Below are 6,708 nucleotides of genomic sequence, written 5' to 3' on the forward strand. Positions count from 1 at the left end.
GAGAGAGAGAGAGAGAGAGAGAGAGAGAGAGAGAGAGAATGCTTCCATAAGACTGAGATATAGGCAAGCCTGTAGGACATTTCCTTAATTAATTAATTTCCTTAATTAATGATTGATGGGGGTGGGCTCAGCCCATTGTGGGCGGTGCCATCCCCAGGCTGGTGGTCCTGGGGTCTGTAAGAAAGCAGGCTGAGTAAGCCATGGGCAGCAAGCCAGTAAGCAGCCCTCTTCCATGGCATCCACATCAGTCCCTGCCTCCAGGTTCCTGGCCTGCTTGAGCTCCTATCCTGATCTCCTCCAGTGATGAGCAGCCCTCTGAAAGCATGAGCCAAATAAGCCCTTTGCTCCCCAGGTTGCTTCTAGCCAGGGCGTGTCACCACAGCAATGGTCACCCTAAGACCACACCCATCCATCTGTTCACTTTTGCAGGGCTGGGATCAGAGCCCAGGGGCTTTGGTGATACACACCTGGAGTCCCAGTACGCCAGAGGTTGAGGCAGGAAGATTAAAAGTTCAAGGTCAGCCAAGGCTGCAAACACCTTCCACTGGATTTTCAAGAGATTGCTGCCAGGCATGGTGGCACACTCCAGTAGTCAGGAATCAGAAGCAGGAGGACAAGCTCACCATTCTGATCTACATAGCAAGTTCTAGCCTAGCCAGGCCTAAATAGTAGGACCATATCTATACCTACCTATATCTACAGCTACATCTATACCTATAGCTATTATAACTATATCTATATCTATTATAGCTATATTTATATTACAACTATATCATCTATATTTATATTATATATATATATCGTCTTTATCACATATATTTATCAATATCGGTTATTCAGAGAGAGAGGGACAGAGGCAGAGAGACAGAGATTGCCGCAGGCCAGGCTAGCTGAAAGCACCTCTAATACCATCTACTCAGGAAGACTGAAGCAGGAGATTCTTTGTTTGAGAACAGTCTGGGAAATTTAGCAACAATGTCTCTTAACAACAACAACAAGAAAAACTAAAAACGAAGGGCATGAGGCTGCTCCCGCCAGCCAGCAGCTGCACAGAGCCTTCTCCTGGGTCCAGCGGCCTCTCCTTACCCATCACCCATCCCAGCCTTCTCCTTTCCTACTCCCCTTCCTGTCCCCTCCCTCCTTGCTGCCCCTCCCTACGGGATCCCTTCTTTTGTTCCTCCAGCGCAGGGGTGTCTTGCAGGCCTAAGCTCCCCTCCTAAACTCTCAAATGCTTGATAGAACAAAAGGCTAACATGGAAGGCAAGCCAGGACTGCTAATGCTGTTTGGTTTCCTTGTCTTTGGTCTCCCACACAGCAGGTCTCTAAGTAAGTGGAGTGCGCCTGTCTCCAAGTGTATTTACATGCACACTCCCCCCCCCCCCCCCCCGCCCCCACCACCACGAGAAGCAGGGCCTGAGTTGAGGCTAACTCTCTTGTCCCCTCCCCTGCTTCCCTTCCTCACCCCACTCCCTTCCCCTGATCTCCTTCCCTGTCCCCTCCCCTCCTCTCCTTTCCTCTTCTTCCCTTCCCACTCCCCTCCCTAAGCTCATGATCCCAGTCCTGGTCCCATGGCCCTGGGAATTCCTGTCTAGCGCCCTCCTCCTCTGAAGTGTCTTACTTCCTGTCCTAAACTGTTGCTCTGAGTCCCCACGCATCCCCGTGCTTTTGCCTCGGAGGGCCTCGTTTCCTGACTAAGTAGCAAGCCAGCCAGTACAAAGGCTGAATAAACAGTCAGTAGAAATTAACTTGAATGTTCAGGGAGAAGAACAAAGACTTCCGACGTGAGCCAGGGAAGGAATCGTAATTGCCAGAGAGAGAGGGGCGGCCCTGAGCTCAGACTTGGGAGACTTGGGAGCGCGGATGTTGACAGTGGCGGAGACAGGCAGGCGCGATGCTGACTTGATAAGTGGAAGAGTGAGAATTCTAATTCAAGGAAGATGCAGATAGAGAGGAGCACGGGAACAGAGAGGAGGGGCCGCTGAGGGGTCCAAAGGCAAAAGGCAAGGTCCCCCTGCTCCCGGCGGGGTATCCTTGCCTGGGCTCCCAGCCCAGAGTAGACGTTCTCATGGGGACACCAACAGTAGCCAAGTACGCATACAGGGAGACTCCAGGATAGGAGAAAGGCAGAGGCAACTGGCATTGTGTTTCCAGGGTGAAAGAAATGACGGAGTCCTATGGACCCAGAGAAACAGAGAGGGCCCCACCCTAGGCCATGGAAGCAGACCCATTTAAGAGACTTCTACAGAGAAGCAGCTGGCACGACCTGTCCTTACCTGACCCCGCGTGGCAGCTTACAGAGGGGTGTGAATGCTCAGAGCGATGCCCTGGAGGAAGGCGTTGCAGGGTAGCATTCTGAGGAAGTGCACCTCGGGAGAAGGGTCCTAGGAGACAGCCTGCGATGAGAACACAGGCCTCTGTGCCTTGAAGGGAAGGAAAGGGAGAAAAGGAAGAAAAGGAGGCGGGAGACCGAGGAGGCTAGATAGATGCCAGGAGACTTCCGAGGGAGGGGAGACTGGTTGGTGGTTCCAGAAATGGGATAAAGGGGAGTTTCCTGGAACTTCTTCCCTGGCAGAAAGGAGGCAGCTCCCAGGACCCGTGGTTGGGTCTCTCAGCCGAGTCTGCACAATCTGAAAGGCAGCGTTTGCTGGAGAGAGACTATGACAGACCACCCAACCTCCAGAGGCCACGAGGAGGGACAACCGGGTCCCTGCTGCCACTGGTGTGGACACAGCACATGTTTGTGGCTGGAAAGCCAAGTGACAGCACAGAAGCCTGGGAAGGATCCAAGCAGGACACCAGGCTTCCATCCTTGAGTAACTTGTGCCTCTCAATGCTAAGTCAAAGCCCCCAGGAAGGACCAGTCCTTTGAAAACCCCTAATTCAGCTGGGCGTGGTGGCGATCGCCTTTAGTCCCAGCACTCCGGAGGCAGAGTCAGGTGGATTTCTGAGTTCGAGGCCAGCCTGGTCTACAGAGTGAGCTCCAGGACAGCCAGGGCTACACAGTGAAACCCTGTCTGGAAAAACCAAAGCAAAGCAAAACAAACAAACAAACAAAAAACACCCCTGATTCTTTTAGTTGTTTGGCAAAAGACATCTCCATGCTCTGTGGCCTCTTAATTTCGTAGATGGTGAAAGGCAGAGAATTAAAGAATCAATGGGCAATTAAGGAGGTACTGGCAGGTTCTGGCCAAGAGCATATTATTTATTTATTCAGCCAGCCACACTCATTTTTAAAGAGCTAACTTCCATTTTGTTTCTGACACCAAAAATAAATCAAACTAAAAACTGTATACATCATAACTGAAAAAAAAATACATATTTGCATGGTATGTCGCCCCTGTGAAGCCTCAGCTGCGACCTGCAAAAGGAATTTTTGTGTAAAAAATGAGAGAGATGAATTCATTCTGCACTGGCCTTCCCTGAGGGTACAGATGGGATCGAAAAGACAAAAATAAGGTTTTAATTCACTAGTGATTTTCCCACCCCATCTCAAGCTTCTTTTTGATTCTTAGCATCCATTTTCCTGGGTCGTCTTGGGAGGGTTGCAAGATTTCAATCCATTAACACAGTAGTAGGCTGGTGAAATTTCAGAACAGGCTGAGACGAACAGCCACAATGAGGACACAGCTGCCCTGGGGCTCCCGGCAGAGAACTCAGACAGCCTATGATTCAGCTCCTAGCCCACGATCTGGCGCCCTAAGGGAGGGGATCTCTTTGAAGAGCCCTCTTTTCTCTCCTCTACTTCCCCTTACCTGACTTGGGAGAAAACCAGTCTTGCCCCCTAGTCCATATCAGCTCTCAGATTTTGGAGCAGCTCCTTGGCACTAATTATACCTGCACCATTGACTGTCTTCCACCCTCCCCATCCCCCCTCCTCACCAATTCCCCTCCCCGCACCCCACCTCCTCATTTCCTCCCCTGCAAGCGCTTTTGGCGTCCTCCAGGTATCTTCCCAAGCTACCCCAAGGTTGATTCTAGGACAATGGCTCTCAAACTTAAGTCTGCATCTAAACTACGTGGACAGAGTGCTACACGGTTCTCATTCAGTAAGTCTCCGGTATGAGCTGGGGGTTTGCATTCCTATTAAGTTTAATACTGAGACAGTGCTTGGAGAACCTGTTTTCTGGGATGAGGCAAAAGGAGGGGATACCCGTAGTCGCTTGTGCTGTGGTGCCATCTAGTGGACATAGACCACAATAGCAGCAGTCTGCCCTGTGTAGTGCACAAGACTTCATTCCACACCTTTAAACACTTCAAAAACACATTCTCTTTTACGGCTCTACTTCCTAAGGTGGGCCTTTTACTGTTTAAATGCTCTCTTTCAACCCTCTGAATAAGACCATTACAAACTATGCCCTGCCTAATATGGATGAAATGAAACAGGAAACTGGGTGTTTTGAAACTAAACTGCACACCCTCATTTTGATAACTGTCCCTCAGATACATCTGACCTAAGGCACGACACGGCATACATGGCAGACAGCAGGCCGTCACCCAGATTACACAATAATTAGCTCTAACCCCAAACCAAGTCACCACAGGACCCAAGGATTCCATGTTGTCTCAACCCAGGGGGGAAGCACACCACTTTAGAAGTAACCCGACAACCCTGAGGACGTGGCTGTTGGGGAGAACTTATCAGAGCACACTCGAAACCCTAGGTTCTCTCTCCAGCATGACCTGAACTGGGTATAGTGGTCACACCTGTAATCCCAGCCTGGCAGTTGGGAGATCGAAATGGGAAGGTTGAAAGCTCAAAGTCAGCCAGGCGGGGGCTGACGGACAACTTTAATTCCAGCACCAGGGGAGCAGAGGCAGGTGGATCTCTGTGAGTTTGAGGCTAGTCTGGTCTACAGAGCAAGTTCCAGGATACACAGAAAAACCTTGTCTCAAAAAAAAAAAAAAAAAAAGAGAGAGAGAGAGATGATGGAGAAGGAAGAGAAGAAAGGGAAGAAGAAGAAAGTTGTTTAAGGTTATTCTTCTAGTTTAAAACTCAAAGAAAAAGGAAAAGACAGGGTCACAAGTTCAAGGCCTGTCTCAGCCACCTGGACTATGGCTTGAGTTTAAGGCCACCTTGGAAAACTGTCTCAAAATAAAAATGTAAAAAGGGCTGGCAATATAGCCTCGTGATAGAACACGCGTGAAGGCCTGTATTTGCCCCACCCCAGGATTGAAAAAAAAAATGTAGGTTTCAAAGTCATTCTTAAGAATCTCTGGTTCAGCCGAGCGTGGTGGCGCACGCCTTTAATCCCAGCACTCGGGAGGCAGAGGCAGGCGGATTTCTGAGTTCGAGGCCAGCCTGGTCTACAGAGTGAGTTCCAGGACAGCCAGGGCTACACAGAGAAACCCTGTCTCGAAAAACCAAAAAAAAAAAAAAAAAAAAAAAAAAAAAAAAAAAAAAAAAAAAAAAAAAAAAAAAAAAAAAAAAAAAAAAAAAAAAAAAAAAAAAAAAGAATCTCTGGTTCAGTGGGCCTGGGCCCAGCCACTTGCAAGCATTATAAATAAACTGTAGCAAACACTTGAGCCTCTACTGTGAGACAGCCTGCAGGGCGGTGACCTCAAAACCCTGTTCCCTACCTAGCACTATCCAACAGAAACAGTCTGAGCCATACTCAGACTCGTGACAATACATGTTCTGAAGAGGTGCCACAGTGGTTCAAAACATCACTGGCTGTACTTCCAAGGGGTTCAGGTTTGAGTTCCCAGAACCTACATGGCAGCTGCCAAGCATCTGGAACCCAGTTCCAGGGGTTCTGACTCCCTCTTTTGACTTCTTCAACCATCAGGCAGGCATGAGATACACAGATTATGCTCGCAGGCAAAATACCCATCTACAGAAATGATCATTTTTGTGGCAAAGGAGGAGCCAGGAATGTGGTTTGGTTAGTAGAGAACTTGCCGACCATGGAAGAAGACCTAAATTTGGCCTGTGGCCCTGCGTAGCTGGGCATGGTGGTAAATGCCTATGCTCTGAGCACTTGTGAGGATGGAAAGATCAGAAGTTCAAGATCACCGCTGGCATGGGGAACTCAAAGCCAGCAGCGTAGGCTACGTGAGATCTTATATTGAAAACTAAACTAGACTGAACAGGGCACAGGGGACCTCTAGGACCCAAGATGCATCCTATGCTCACCTTTTGAAGGTCATCTGGGATATGTGCATATTCGAGAAGGCATCACATTCTACACTCCAGACTCCCATGCATTTATTATGATCTAAAGGTAACAATGGGGAGGTAATAGCCTAAAGACAATAATGCATGTGAGTGCTGTGTCCTCCGGGGCCAGAGACATCAGACCCCCTGGAACTGAGTTTCAGGTGGCTAAGAGCCACCTGATGTGAGCACTGGGAACCGAACCCAGGACCTCTCCAAGAGCACATGATCTTAACCGCTGAGCCATCTCTTTAACTCCCACGCCAGATTTTTTTTTTTTATGTAGATTCTGAGGTTGAGATTCTCATGCTCGTACAAGCAGTAACTTTACTGAGCTATGTATGTAGCACATGCACACCCCCAAATACTAATCTTTTAAGATATGGATCTTTATTCTGTGTGTCTGTATGTATATGTGCATGTGAGTAGCCTCAGGGGCCAGAAGCATCAACCCTTCTGTAGTTTGGGATTACAGGCAGTTGTTAGCTGCCCAGCGTAGGTGCTAAGAACCTGACCCCAGTCCTCCAAAAGAGCAGCATTCTTTTTTTTTTTTT

This window comes from Mus caroli, chromosome 11, assembly GCF_900094665.2.
Source record: "Mus caroli chromosome 11, CAROLI_EIJ_v1.1, whole genome shotgun sequence".
Lineage (NCBI taxonomy): Eukaryota > Metazoa > Chordata > Mammalia > Rodentia > Muridae > Mus > Mus caroli.